The 16587-nt window shown below is 38.1% G+C and overlaps 1 long non-coding RNA gene across 2 annotated transcripts in view; it reads left to right on the forward strand.

Annotated features, from left to right (window-relative positions):
* Positions 1 to 15743, forward strand: part of LOC119083811 — a 36006-nt gene extending 20263 nt beyond the window's left edge. For both annotated transcript variants that reach the window (XR_005088946.1, XR_005088945.1), the window contains exon 4: positions 14068 to 15743. This is a non-coding gene — a long non-coding RNA (uncharacterized LOC119083811). The remainder of the gene's footprint in view (positions 1 to 14067) is intronic.
* The last annotated feature ends 844 nt before the right edge of the window (positions 15744 to 16587 follow it).

Here is a 16587-nt window from a genome sequence, read left to right on the forward strand (position 1 = left end):
GCTGGAACATCAGAAGAGGTATGGGTACACTCACGTCGTCATCGTCGTCCCAATCACTGTCACTTTGAGCACCACCTGAAGGAACGGTTGAAATTGCATTGCTGGCTGACGGACCCACTCCAGATGTTGCGGCGATGGGCACGGTTGCAGTGGAGGCGGTAGACGTCGTGGCTGGTTCAAGGCCGGCAGACATAGCAGGCTCTGCAATACCGGCTGGCTCAGAGGGAATATGCACCTCGGGAATGGTTGGCTCCAGGGTGGCGGTGACACTGGAGATTAAACCCTCCAACACAGGGGAGGGTACTTGGCCCCGAAGGACCTGCAGGAGCAGGATGGTTAGAGCCCCTGCCTGCACGCCGGTTAACTTTGGATTACGGTCCGCCATTTTTGAGTACTAGTTGCTGATGACTGAATGAGTTGGGAAGAAAAGAAAGAATTTGAGACAGAACTTGAACTTCGTTGTTTCCTGGTTTTCTACTTCGTCCGGAATTCTTGACATTGCGTCAGCATTGCCATGTTCTTTACCTTTTTTATAAATTACTTCGAAATTGAAATCAGATAACGCTACCTTGAACCTCATGAGCCTAGTGGCACTGTTTTTCTTCTTAATCTCTCCAGTCAACGGTTTATGGTCTACATATGCTTTGAAAGGAACATTGGATAATAGGTGGCGCCAGTGGTCACAAGCCCATACCAAACTCAACAATTCACGTTCAGTCACAGAATAGCGCCGCTCTGCTGGCAACAGTGATCTATGTGCGTATCCCAGTGGTCGTTGATTTTGTTCCAACACCGCCCCCAAAGAAAACTCGGATGCATCGGTGTATAGCTCCAAATTCTCGCTCCCATTTGGGTATGCCAATATTGGTGGAGTCGTCAGCGCTTCCTTTATTTTGTCAAACGATTTCTGGCAATCTTCCGTCCATTCAAAGTCCTCATCCTTCCTCATTAGTTTCCTGATTGGTTCCATGATGTCACCAAAATCTCTAACGTATTTCGAGTAGTATGTTGCTAGACCATGCCATGACATTAGCTGCTTCTTGTTTTTGGGTGCTGGGAATTCTTGGACCTTCTTCAGATCTTTCTCATCCGGGTGTATGCCTTCACGCGAACATATCATTCCCAAAAATTTAACCTTGCTGGTCAACAACATTGTCTTGAGTGGGTTGACCTTCAATCGATTTTGTCTCAGACGTTCGAAAATTAATCTGGTGTTGTCGATCAAATTTCTCGTACCTTTACCCTTCGTAAGAATGTCATCTTGGTAACACTCACATTCTTTTCCAATTAGTCCTGACATTACTGAATTTATCATAGACTGAAAAAGTCCACTAATGGTTGATATGCCCATAGGACCCCTTTTGAATTGAAGATGTTCACCATCTACCGTGAATGCCAATTTTGCCCTGTCTTCTTCTGCCACTTCAAATTGATGATACGATTGTGATAAATCGAATATGTTAAAGCTGTCATATTCGCCCATTCTTTCGTGTAGATCATCGATTCTTGGTAACGGGTAGAAATAAGGTATTAACGTCTTGTTCAATTCCACAAAATTCATCACCATTCGCTTCCGTTTCCTGCCCTTTTCGTCCAGACCTGGTTTGTCCCTCAAGAAGACTGGGCTGTTGTATGTGCTGAAACTTCTTTCGACTATGTCGTGATCTTTAAGTACCTGTACGAATTCCTTCAGCCTGTCCAGACTTTGTCGATCCATCCGATATTGTCGTATATGGACCTTTTTTGCATCCGGTTTCGTTTCTATGTGGAAAATACCAGCGTTGGTTGATGTTAATTTCTCACCTGGTAGTAGGAAGACATCCTTGTATTCCTCGCATAGTTTCAGCATTTCTTTCTTTGATTCATCCGTTGCCAAGTCGCCAAATTGTAACAAATCCTCCAATCGATTTTTGTTTGGATCCATTTCCAGCACCTTCGGTATCTCTATGCCCCCCCTGAGACAGTCAGGCAACTCGACCTTATCAGTCTCGTCTTTCCCAGAGTTCAAAAATTCATTCAATGTCTCTATATCTATTTCCTCTACCGTCACTCCATTCACTTTTGCACCATTTTTGTCCCATTTTTTCACTTTTTCTCGTATATCTCCACTATCAATTTCTGATTCATTTTCACCGTCAATAAAGTTTATGCAATTTTCGCTATTATAGTCCTCGTCATCTAGTGACTTCACTTTGGGTCCACTTCGCGATATTTTATCGTAAAATAACACATATATGTCTTTGATTAACTTGCTTTTCATTTCATTGTCTTTCAGTTTATGTACACTGTCGTCTATTTTCCACAAATTGTTTTTAGCGAACATTAGATTATAGTAATGGCCACCATTATTGTTCATATCATAGTTCACTGTTGAGACTAGTCCGTAATGAATTTTTGTACCCGAGTTACCGACTTTAATTGTCAAATGCTTCGAAATTTGGTCCTCTTTCATTTCCATTCTTTTCGACTTTTTGATTACTACCGTTAACACGTCTGGTAAGTTCACAATTTCCGCGATAATTTCAACACATTTTTGTTCATTGCACTTTTCACATTCTAGCGACTCTAAACATTGTTTTTCTAACTCTCTATTCATGGATTCTGCCACTGTATCGGCGCCTTTCATAGACACCAACCATTCCTCCCATTTTTCATTTTTCACTTTTGTCCATCCACATTTCGTACATTTAAATTCTTCCCTTACCATACTCTCGAAGACCTGTTTCCTCCACACTGCTTCGTCTGGCATTTGCTGTTTTTCCATCATTTTGTTATATCGTTCAGACGCGCGGCAGCTTTTTGACAGATCTCTCAGCATTTTGTGAAAATGGGTTTTCCTCGTTCTATTTGCCCATTTTTCGTCTATGTGACCCAAATCTTCGGCTGTCTCGTAAAATTGCTTCGTTGATTTCAGGAACTTTCTGAAAGCATTCTCTGCCGATCTTGCATTAAAGTCGTGTGGGATGCAATATTTATTTTAAATGCGACAAAAAAGACTGCTCACAATTATGGCGCAGCCGGTAAAACATCGATCTTTTCTCAAAAATTAAAAACTACAGTAAATAAATATCATCGATCTTCTTCTTCCCTAATGTTCCCAAAATACAAGCAGCGTTACCACGTTGAATTGCGATGGAAATTCTTTGCAGAAGGTATTCTTTTGATTTTACCTCACCCGTTGCCTTTTTCATTAAAGAGCCCAATTTATCAATAAATTTCTTCGTTTCCGGGCCCATGCAACCTAAAGTCTCGAAAGCAAGTGGGATTAGCAAATAGTTTTGTTTCAAAGAAACGTAATGGTTATGCTTATGTCTCTCTGCTTTTTCAGCAATGGACCGTGCTTTCTTTGATGAATCATTAATATATGATGCAGCCATGGTATCCCGGACGGTAACATCCCACAAGAGTGATCTTCCATGACTCCATGGTATCAAAGTCATACCGTCAGGTCTTTTACCATCATCTCTTGAAATACCTGGAGGCTGTACTATATTTGGAACACCTGCACTAGAGAAAGCATAAGCGAATATGTTATTCATAATATCATGTCTAACGTATTTTCCTTCTGCGCATTTCACACAAGATAAACCATGCAATCCATCTTTTTCGACTGTTTTACCGCAAAGACATTTATGTTCCTCACATATTTGAGTGCCTAATCGAAGACCAACAGCAATTCTAGCAGAATTGTTATCCAGTAGTAATCCTAATTGACTCGATGGGATCACTTGCAACCACTTTGAAGATTCTTTAGTCGATGATGCAAGTAGTCTGGCACGAGTTTTCAGGTCACCATTTTCAAACAATTCATTAAATTGATTTTTGATCTTCGGGATGTCCCAATTCTTTTGTTCCTTTTTAAGAGTATCGTTTTCTGGAACGAATTCTTGAGGAATTTCATTAATTAATTGTACAATCTGTTCATCAATTACTCGTAAATCAAATCTTTGAAGAATCACGCCACACAAATCTGATGAAGAAAAGAATATTTCAGACACATCATGAACAGATTCACCATATTAGCAGAAGATAATTCAACATAATTGAATCCTGGCTTTTTTTACGTTACGATTTGGCAACGGGCTGAGGATACATACACAAAGCTCAGGACGATCACAAATACTATAATGCCTGCCTATGAAATCTAATCTAAGAGCTGAAATGCCTAAGAAATCAAAGTCTAGATCTTAAATGCTCAAAATAAAACTCTGATTGCTGAAATACCTACAATCTCAAAGCTCAGATCTCAGATCAATTTAAAGCAAACCATTCGTCCAATACAATATGACACAATATAATGCCATAAGGAAAACAATCAAATTAAGTTAAGTTAAGAAAAACATTCGATCAACACAACACAATGCCATAAGGAACAATATGAATTCAGGCTTCTTTTACGTTACGATTTGGTAACGGGCTGCAAATACACACATGAAGCTCGGACGAGGACAACTAAGACCTGTAACACCTACAAAGCAATCTAAAAATTAAGGAAGTAACTGTAATCAACGAACAGAGCTTCGCTCTTCCCTTTCCCATGGTTCGCGTGAAGCGAATCAAAGAAGAACAAATCTGTTTCGACCTCCGGATCCAGTGGCGGTCAGTGGTTAGCGTGGTCTAACCATCATCAGTCGCTTCCACTGGTCCGTTACACGAGACAGCAGTAAACCATTCGGTTGAACAAGTAATAGAATCGTTTACATAGAGGAAATGCCATCTTCTGATGGAAACAATGAATCATAATGGGATGCTGCTCTGAAAACCCTAACGCAGCAGAAACACAAGAAAATCAAGAAAAATCACATACGAACGTATACAACAAACTCAATGAAATTGAAATTTCAAGCAGACTCACACTCAACCAGTCAGCAAACTCTGCGCCTCAAAACGTCGCTTCGTCTGAACACTCAAACTCAAACATGAAATCTTTGTCACGGGGAAACACTCAGCATCACTTAAACGTTAAAACTCAAAACCAGCGATCGACAGGAAAACAAAAACAGCGAACAAAACATTTAATGACTTGAATTTCCACATTCAAAGGCAACTCAGATCCAAAAATTAAATTTCCTTCTCCAGAGATAGTTCACACCACCAAACCGAGCAAGAAATCCCTTTCACTCACATTGAACCAAAAACTCGCATATATCGAGCCGAGCCGTAGCGAAAATATTTCCTTGATTTCATAGAATTGAAATTCCTGTGCAGATCAAACGTTGCGTCCTTATACAGGACGTTTGGAATCACTTAATTAACTACAGAGACTTCGGATATGTATGAACAGCCGAAACACAGATAATCATCATTAGCAGAAGATAATTCAACATAATTGAATCCTGGCTTTTTTTACGTTACGATTTGGCAACGGGCTGAGGATACATACACAAAGCTCAGGACGATCACAAATACTATAATGCCTGCCTATGAAATCTAATCTAAGAGCTGAAATGCCTAAGAAATCAAAGTCTAGATCTTAAATGCTCAAAATAAAACTCTGATTGCTGAAATACCTACAATCTCAAAGCTCAGATCTCAGATCAATTTAAAGCAAACCATTCGTCCAATACAATATGACACAATATAATGCCATAAGGAAAACAATCAAATTAAGTTAAGTTAAGAAAAACATTCGATCAACACAACACAATGCCATAAGGAACAATATGAATTCAGGCTTCTTTTACGTTACGATTTGGTAACGGGCTGCAAATACACACATGAAGCTCGGACGAGGACAACTAAGACCTGTAACACCTACAAAGCAATCTAAAAATTAAGGAAGTAACTGTAATCAACGAACAGAGCTTCGCTCTTCCCTTTCCCATGGTTCGCGTGAAGCGAATCAAAGAAGAACAAATCTGTTTCGACCTCCGGATCCAGTGGCGGTCAGTGGTTAGCGTGGTCTAACCATCATCAGTCGCTTCCACTGGTCCGTTACACGAGACAGCAGTAAACCATTCGGTTGAACAAGTAATAGAATCGTTTACATAGAGGAAATGCCATCTTCTGATGGAAACAATGAATCATAATTAAAGAATTTGTCAATTACCATTTTTAGCTCCAAAAGGAAGTGATGAGCGTCTTCAGGATTTTTCCATTTCCATCTCGTGTGCTTCCGAAACTCTAACATGAAGTCCATGGCATGTATTCCAGTATCGCCCGTTGTTATGGCGTCGAACAATTTATACATTTCGTGTATAATGCCCGGTCCTCTGGTGTTTTGTATCAAGTTTCTTATGGCTGTTAAGGGTAACAGTGCATGCAACATTGTGTTTATGTAACAAGTTGTGCCCAGATTCATTATAGGATGTTTTGGTATGACATCTGGTCTGTTTTCCCATAGCAACCATCGCTCCTCGTTTCCTCTGGCTTGTTCCACCACTTTCGTTTCCATTTCATTTTCTTCTATCCTGTAAATTTCATCTGTACAATTCGAATTTAAATCATCATTTTCTTCCTGAATATTTTCCAATTTTGGTTCCCAGCCCACATAGCACTGTTTCTTTACCTGTTTCCAATCCTGTTTCTTTATTTTCTTTCCCATTGATGCTCTTGGTTCTACACCGCACTTTTCTTCAATCATTCTTACCAACGATTCATTTTCATCCTCTAACACATTTCCCTCTGCCTTCTGGACAACTGAAGCTACCACCATCGCAGCGTGTACATTGCCGCCCCGTGTTCCCCGAAACCCCTCATTTTGGCTCATATAAACACTATGTTTTGTAGCTTTCATGTCGTCATCCTCCTCAAGGTTATCTGCATAGGTTGTTGCTCCCAAGGTTTCTCCAGCTTTAAAGCTTATTTTACCTTCAGTACTGTAGCCGGCCTCATCAGATTCCTTTTTTTGGATGCAGCAGTCAGCGGTAGTTGATTTTCCGGCCACATCGGCTGTCATTCCAGTATTATGTGTACCACAATCAATTTCCCCCCGACCGTTATTTTCCTGTGTATAAGAATAGTTACCTTCCTCGTCGTTATCAATCATCGATGAATGTGCATTCTTGTTCGATCCATTCGTACCAATCACCTCATTTTGCATTGCTCTGCCATTCGTATCTTTTTTTATTGCTATGTTGCCATCTATCATATCTATCACGGCTCGTCCCCATAAAAAGTCTCTGCCAATTATGCCATCCTCGTTAAGACGTCCCAAATTATCCAGTACCTGAAATTCATGATTAAATTCCGCATCTTTCATTACCATATCGACGTTCTTTTTCCCTTGGACGCATATGCCTTCACCGGAAAGTCCATAAAGTGTTTTTCTGTTCGATTCTATTCCGTTTTGCTTTACGGCGTCCATTCGTACGACCGACCTGCCTGCTCCAGAATCGCCCAGCATTTTTAACTTACCAGATTTGCTAGCATTTGATTTCATTTGCACTGTTCCAGACTTAGTCATGGGGATTATGACCATGTTATCATATTGTTTGTTCTTACCGGTTTTGATTTCGTTTTCCATTTTCAATTCCTTGTCGTCATTTTCGAGGCATCTCTCCAATCTGCCACCCACCGAGTGCCCAAGCAGCGTGGCTATTAGTTTTCCTTTTGCTCTTTCTTATTTATTCTTTCAGTAACCTCTTTCAATTTCTGTTCCAGGTGGTTTTTGGCACATAGATCATAGTCGTGATATTCCGACTTCTTGCATGTGAAGCACATGGGAGTCGCGCTGCTATTATCACTTTCAGAGTTTCGCCTCCATGGTTGGAATGGATTTGGACATTCTGATTTGAAGTGACCTTTTTGTTTGCATCTGTAACAGGACACTTGTGATTTCCTGTTGTGTCCATTTCCACCCTCGCTTCCATTTCCTGATTGTTCACGTTTGTCCTGTTCACCTCTGAATGGATTTGCTTTCAATTTGTCTTCGTGTTGATCTATCGTCGTGTATAGCTTCCGTTGTTCCAACCTAACGTCTTGCACCATTTTCCTCATTTCGTCCACCATGTTTTTGAAATCTTCCGATGCCTCGGTTATTACATTGATGGTATCCACCGTAGGTCTTTTGGTTCTGTGTATACTGGCCATACCTTTCTCATATAATATTATTTCCTTCAGCAGATCATTTACCTTCGGCTTACCTCGTACGATCGGCATAAGGTATTCCCGCAATCGAATGTTCAACAGACCATCACTCATTGCTCTAACTGTCGTCGTTTGTGCTGTTTCCAATGCGTATTTACGTCTGGACGGCTCTGCTACTGATGTGTTAATTTTGCAAGAAGCCAGTTTGAACAATTTCTCAGCTCTTTTAATGAACGTTAACGTATCCTCGCCTGGCTGTTGTTGGCAGTCGCTGATATCTCGTATATAGTCCTCGTACGGCGTGTCCTTTCGGTATTCCTCGATAAGCACTTCTTTCATTTCCTCGAAAGACTTGCACCCTGACAAACTTACATTGTAATACGCATCACCACTTAGACGCATTTTCAAACATTCCAATAAGTCCTCAGCCTCACCCGGTCTCTCGCCTTTATTCATAACCTCACACCCTTTTAAATACTTATCCAATTTTACCAAATTGACGCTCTTTGACTCATTCGTATCTCCTTCAAACATTGGAACAATTCTATTTACCTTGAGCATGATGTCCTCTAATGATCTTTGATTGAGAAATTCCAGGTCGCTGCTGTCGCTGGAAGCTGCACTGTTTCGTCTCGACATCTTGTTTGACGAAATTCCTGCTTTGTGCATCGCTCGACTATATTCTGAAACCGTTGCTTCGTGCCTCTCCTCGTCTTGTTCGTCGTCCGAGCTCTCTTCAGTTCTGAAGTTCCCAGAAGTATTGCTATCTCCAAAAAAGAACGTTCTATTTATTGCTTCGTGGTGAGTTCTAGATGATTCTCGGTTTTGGTTTTGGTTTGCCCTGTCTTCTCTCAGCCCTTCCAACTTCCGATTGCACACTCTAAGCTCGTTCTGTTCCTCAGCCAATTCTTGCTCTAGTTTGTTAATTCTTACCCTCAATCTTGTGATTTCCTGTCTCTCTTCTTTTATGGTTTGATCAGCGTCTCCAACCTGTTCTCTTAGAAGCGCCAGACCCCGCTGTGCTCGTTCCCTTTCTTGTTTCTCAGAGAGGGCCAGCTGTTTTGTGGTTTCTCTCAATTCTGTCACTTCTTGTTCCAGCCTCTTCTTTTCTGCCTCTAACCTTGCTACCACACCGTTTTGTCGTTCGATTTGCCCAATATATTCAGCGGCTTTCTCCTCGCAATCCAACAGTTCATGCGCCAAATTCGAGTTCTCGACCCTTTTTTCGTGCAACTGTTCCGATAGCGACTTCTGATCGATCTGTACCCTGTCGAGTTCACTTGATAATCTATGAATGTCAAAATCCGCCTCACCTGTTCTTTTTGTTATGTCCTCATACAGTTTTTCTGTCCTTTTTTGATTCAGCTCCGCCTGGGCTAGGTCTTCTTTAGCTTTTGTGTGTCTTTTTTCGTATATACTTACCAAGTCACTCAAGATCTGGTCCACAAATTCTTCGATGGAATTCCCTATCGCCCACTCGTCCCAGACTGGCTCTCTCGCTTTGGTTATCACTGGTCCTGCTATGTGCAAGTACTGCGCCTTTATATTTTCCGCTAAATCTCGCTGCTTCCTAGTACTTTCACTGTTGGCTTTCGTCTGTCGCTCTAATTGCTCCTTCAGATTTACGATCTGTTCCTCCGTTTTCTTGAGACTCTGTTGAAGCTTGTTCATCGTTCACGCCGTTTTCCATCATTCACTCGACACCATTTCATTCATCAACCTTTCACTCATAAAATCTATAAACGCATACATTTCGTACAAGACTCTTCAGCGAAGGTTATTGACCTCCCTTCCGTTTGTAACGGCGCTGATTTCGTCATACAACACTCAGATTTCTTGTATATTTTCTCACAATTTTACCTCATACTTATCACTCTGTTCAACGGAGGTTATTGACCTCCCTTCCGTTTGAAACGGCGTTGAACCATACATTACACACCTTTATTCTCTCACCCGATTTGCTTTCATTCAATTTCGTTTAACATTTTAGACTCTTACCTGGGCTAGTTTTGCCACTGACACGTTGGGCGCCATTGTCGTATCCTTCATTTCATGAAAATGAGAAGACGGTTGATTGCACTAGGCAAAATATATTTTTTATTGATCAATATCACTATGCAATTCACAATACTTTCACTCGACGCGAAATCACCTTTCGAACACTATTGTTCATAACAATTCTCTCAATTACTTAGACCTTTCCAGCCGATGGATAAAAACACTTCTCTTAATTCTCCAAACCTTTCAAGTCGACGTACAAAATAATTCTGATTTTTTTATGTTCATTGCAATCGACCGTTCGGTACGATTGATATTCCACAATTCGTCTATTTTGCATTATCAGCAAATTGATGTGAGTGCATTTGCACTTCACATCCGTCCAACCTCGATAGCGATTTCGTGGACGATATATTTCCATGATATTTGATTCCGAATATTTGGAAATTCAGCGATTCACCAAATTGTGGAATATTTTCACTGCCATTCGGCATGAGGGGTACCACAGGTGTCACCAGAGTAATTTCTAATCGCTTTTGTCGCTAAAGCGTAAAATTCTTCCTGTGACATAGGCATTTCTTCAGTTTCAGAGTCAATTTGTTCGTCAATAACTGATTTATCTATTACACCAAAATCTATAGCTACCTAAATTTTCAACTTCAATAGAGAAAAACGTTTTACCGCTTTATCTCTTTCAGCAAAGAGTAAGGCTTTCACTTTATCTCTTCCAGCCTCTGTCTCATCGGGAATTTCCACCCTCCAAATGCGCTCCTTAAAGGAATTGCCGGAGTATCTGTTAATTATCAGTTTAACTGTTGTTGATAGGTAAAAATGCTTAGTTGGTTCGTTGTGATGAACTGGGTGAGCCAATCTTAATTTATTGCTAAAAAATTGATAAAAAGTGGCCGAAATTGCGCCCCTGAATTGAATGTGTTATATTAACTTGGGAAGTGTGGTCAACTAACTTAATCTTGTTTGATAATTTATATATATATTTTAAACTTTACTAATTACTTAGAAATTCTGTAACTTAAGAGGCCTTTGTTATGTTTCGTTTTGTATTCTCTTTTCATAAGTAAATTTCAATGTTCTCCTTTTTTTACTTGCAGTTCGGTTTCATGTAATGTTCGTTACGAAGATGCATTTCTGTTTGTAATTTTACTTTTTTCTTCGTATTAGTTCTCTCGTTCAAAATTATACATCGGTGTGAAATTTCTTATACAATTCAAATTTGTTATTTATATAACTTTATGTTTACTACCTTCCACATCAGTTAGATCTTTAACAGATTCTTTTCCCTTATTTCTTTATTATTATCTTTTCATAAATTAATTTCATTGACCCTTTTTCTTTCTTTTCTTTTTGACACACGGAAAAAAAAGATTTGGAAAGAATTGTTTGCTAGAAATATATTTATAGTTGTGACAAATATATTTAATTATTTGTGACAAATTATTTCAAAATATATTCGTTACAAATATATAAATATTTGTTACAAATATATTTAATTATTTATGACGAATTATTAAAAAAATATTTGTGGCAAATAATTAAATATATTTCGGACAAATATTTATATATTTGTAACGAATATAGCTAATTATTTGCTACAAATGTTTATCTAATATATTCGCCACAAATATTTATATATTCGATACCAATTTTTTACATTAAATTGGTATTGAATATTTCTTTTTTTTTCCGTGCACTTGTCATAAGTCTGATATTTCTCGTTGGTTTGTCACAATTCTTGAATCGAATCTTGTAGAATTTTTTTTTTCACTTTGTTTCACTCAGCGATTATCCCTTCTCTCTATGTTCTTTGAACTTATTATTTTATAATGAGGGAATATAATGGAGATTTGTATTCAAGTGTTTATGCAATTCAATATAATTATTTATAAGTATCGTTAATTTGTGTGAGCTAAATTCAACATCATTTAGGTCTTTCATTGTTTTTTTTTTCTTCTCATTTGTTTTCCTTTGACTTTATATGATCAATCAAACATTTAGCTTAATTTCGTTACTTTATTACTTTGGATCATGATTAATTTTATACAATTTTTTTCATTTTACATAATTTTGATGAATTTTCTTAAATGACCTTTACTTGCGGACGTAAATCCATACGTTATTCAATTATCATGTTTCATAACAAGAGTATAATTTATATAATTCAAAATTGCGTTTGATGTTAACAATGCCTTTTATACATAAGGTGATTTTATTTATTTATAAATTCACATTAATGGGTTTTAATCCTTTATTGTCATAGCTTTCTTTTGCATTTTGAATTTTCAGATTTACTATTTATTTTTTTTATTTAAACATGTCATCTTTTTCTTTATTTTTAAAGGTATTTACTCGTTTTATGTTGACAATTTATATTTATTTGTTTTTTTTTTCTTTGTACGATTAAGTAAATTTCTTTTATGTTTGTCTTTAGTAGCACTATCGAGAATATTAGCAATTTAACTTTCTTTCTTTTAACATTTGATATAAGTGCGTTTGTCTAGTCATCTTTTTTCTTATTCTTCTTCTTGCCGCTCTTGCCCCTGAACATTATAAGACGTATAAAAATAAAGTTATTGCTTGCCACATGCGAATCAATCATACATATCAATTTGCGCCCCACGAAAATGGTCGATTCTCTGAGGGATATTTGCTTGACACTTTCGTCAGGGAATCTCTATTTTCGCGGGGTGCTCGAGTCATTCATGTAAAATCAGTTTTCGTGGGGTGCAGCCATATGAAGGTGAATACGTCATCTGAAATATTTTATGTTTTTTAACATGAAAACGAGAATAATTATTGATGTTTTGTGTTTTTGCAGTGGCGAGAGTTCAGTGTGGCAAAAGAATTTCAATTCTTACAAAGAAAAATCACAAAACTGAAAGCGTCAGCCATATTTGTTCTAGCAATAATTTTATTGTTTTTTATGAACACACATGGCGAGCACTTTTAGTTGCGTATTTTTCACTTGAATTCGAAAACACTTCACACATTGATTAATTTTAGACACAATTCATTTCACTTCACTGCAAAATTTTTCGTCTAAATAACAAAAACAACAAAATCATTGCTTAAAATGTATTATCATGGAACGGAAAAACAATTCAACGACAACATGGCACCTGCTGTGTTGTGATGTCATTTTTGTGATCACTTCGATCACTTTCGGTACGGTTGGTACTGCTGTACCAATACCAATATTTTCGGGATATTTTATGAAGAAGTATGAGCCGATTTCGGCTGTGTACTGGTTTTATAGTGCCGAAAAAAATTCTATTTGTTTTGTTGATTTTGTCTACAGATCTAGTTGTTTTTAAATCAGCTTTTGTTGCTATTTATAGAAATTGATATGTAAGAATCAATTTTCGCATGGGCAAGCAATAAAATAGAATACAGTGCACCCTGCTGCAATGATTCATTACATGGGGGAACAATTTTGAGATACGAGCAACTCACAAGCGTGTGTTTAAGCGCCAAGGTTTGAAAACTGTTATTTTGACTAGGGTAGAGTTTGCATATCCGAGCCGAAGGCGAGGTATGTAACTACCCGTGTCAAAATAACAGTTTTCAAACCGAGGCGCTTAAACACACACGCGTGAGTTTGCGAGTTTCAAAATTGTTCCCCCATGTAATGAATCATTTTCGCAGGGTGCACTGTAACATACTATTTCATTTTCATCACATTACTTATGATGCCACTGCGTTATAAATATTGTCCTTAGGACTAAAGAGCGGACTTAAAACTAATTGGCAAATCTTAAACTAAGAATGACATTGGATTTTTTTTAAATAGTCGCTATGTTCCTCATTATAAACCGGTTTAGGGCTGGCAATATCGCTATATTATAAAGGGAGTGGACACGATTCCTTATAAAATATATCAGCTAACAGTAGAACATCTATCATTGAATTAAATATAAATCTTAATATTCTACTAAATTTTCAATTTCGAAGTCATCCCACATTTTCTTTGCATGTGAAACCGCTTCAACATCTAATTTTACTGAAAAAAGCTTCTCTTTTCAAAAGAATCTACAAATTCATAAGCGAAATTACCTTTTCTAACAACAACTTGGATATTGATGGTCGTCGTAATACCCAGCAAAGAACGTCAATTGGCAGCAGCACAAAGAAGAATTAGCAGTATGGTAACATTGGTCGTGGTGTTACAAGGCTGGTTGGTCGAGTCAACTTGGATATTGATGGTCGTCGTAATACCCAGCAAAGGACGTCAATTGGCAGCAGCAAGAAGAAAAGGTCACAGAAGAAAAGAAATCAGCAAGACTGGTTGGTCGAGTCAAATCACAAATTGATGGTCGTCGTAATGTCCAGCAAAAAAAAAGCCAGCAATAAGAGGAAGAAGAAGTTAGCAGAGACTGGTTGATCATTCGGTGGTCGAATCGATGGTCGTCGTAACAATCCAGAAACATCAGTAAAGAGTAGTGAATCGTGGTGTGGTTTCCTCATCAATTCGGTTACCACAGGTGGGAGAGTCAGAAGAAGAATTTAAAAAAGAATTAGTGAATTAGCATGCGTCATTTGACAATAGCAAAAAGAAGAAGAAGAAGGAGAAGTTAACAAACAATTGGTCAATTGGCAAACGACATTGGCAACAGCAAAGAGAAGAAGTTCGAAACAAATTGGTCAATTGGCAAGCGTCATTAGCAACAACAAGAAGAAGAAGTAAACAAAGATTTGGTCAATTGGTTGGTCGAGTCGATTTAAAAACAGTCGAATTGAAAGGACGTTGAGTTTGCATATTTTTGGTTGAAGTTTCCTCGTTACCTACGGAAACTGGTGGGAGTGTCAAAAATATTATGGAGAGTGATTTCACTCTAGTCAAAACAGTAGGAAAAAGTCATCAAAGTATTCCTTTAAATTAAAATTGGTCACATAAGCCTTGAAATCAGTATAAATACAACTACTGAACGGGCAACATGCCCTAAGTAACGAGTTTCTCTCATAGTAGATGTACTGGCGCATGCGTGTTGGGGAGAATATGCCTCCAGTACAAGTAGAAACAGTGGAACCATCGATGCAGCGGCCGACGAACAAAGAAGAATTTGTTAAAATTCTTGACACTGTATGTCTTCTTGTTCAAATAAGATCTTATTAATTTCAACAAAATCTGATGGTTTCAAATTTTACGTCAATTTTTCTAAACTAGACTAAACTGTCTGTGGTATCGGCTACAATTTTTTGGTGTCAAAAATTTCGTCCGCAGCCATTTGTAGTGCAGATATCTCCACCGATTGACATTGTGTCGAATCGTTTTATTATGTTTTTAAACTCTTTTTAGAACTGGTATTGGCTCAATCGTATTAACCTTTCGTTTTCGTGACACTGTTTGTTTAGCATATTGGTTTTACATAAACACTGATTTTCTAGATATTTAGTGACCGAAACGGAATATCTTTGTTTTCATAACACTAACTACGAAAATGAGATGCGAAAGTTTAAAAATTAAACTCTCAATAAGCCACGACATCACAAGAGGTGCGAAAGGCCTCAAACGAAGATGCGAAAGTAAATGACAGCAACAACATGTGCATTTCGCGAAATTGCCTAAAAACAAAGGTCCAAAACAGATACACAAATAACTATTTTATGCTACGGATCGAAAGTGAGGCACGGTTGGTTTGAAACGAGATTAAATAGGGACTGCCGACCACCAATATTTTTTTTTTCATATTTATAATGAGTGATGGACAAGAACATCACACAGGAAAAAATTAGCCCGAACCCCTGAGCCGTTTCTGAGAACCAGTGGATGCGCTACCACAAGCAGACAGACACAGCCTGATCACAAATTTTAATGGGGATCGGTAGAGGGAAAAATTCTAAGATATACTGTGTAAAAAATATTTCCTTCGATCATCTGCTCTCGGAGCAATAACTGTTGAAAGTCAAAATTTCACCATTTTCGAAGAGTGATATATCTTTGACAAAGTTACCGCGCCAGCCAGTGCAAATTGATTCTAGACGCGGTTAATAAGCTCTTTCAAATGGCGAAAAAAAAAATTGAAAATGTTCTTTTAAGTTACATTTTCAGAGAAGTTAATTTTTCCGCTACCCTCGGTGAAATTTGGCCACTTCTGTACCTTTCTGGTAGCCTTATTTCAAACTTATTTGCCCCATATATTGAAGCTTGAGGAATAAGCTTTTCAACGATACCAAACATGCCATACTTGATCCACAACAAGTACTGATGATGATTCAGTTTTCAATCGAAGTCAGTCTACTCGAAAATCCGGAGCCCTCGAAAACGAAATTATTAAATTTCAAGATATTATTACAATTGAATGTCTTTTACTCAATAATATGTATGGTACAGACTCAGAGAGTCATTAAAGTCCACTACTTTTCAAAAAAATCTTGAATAATTTCGTTTTCGAGGGCTCCAGATTTTCGAGTAGACTGACTTCGATTGAAAACTGAATCATCAACAGTACTTGTTGTGGATCAAGTATGGCATGTTTGGTATCGTTGAAAAGCTTATTCCTCAGGCTACAATATTATGGGCAAATAAGTTTGTAATAAGGCTACCAG

This window comes from Bradysia coprophila, unplaced genomic scaffold, assembly GCF_014529535.1.
Source record: "Bradysia coprophila strain Holo2 unplaced genomic scaffold, BU_Bcop_v1 contig_70, whole genome shotgun sequence".
Classification (NCBI taxonomy): Eukaryota; Metazoa; Arthropoda; class Insecta; order Diptera; family Sciaridae; genus Bradysia; species Bradysia coprophila.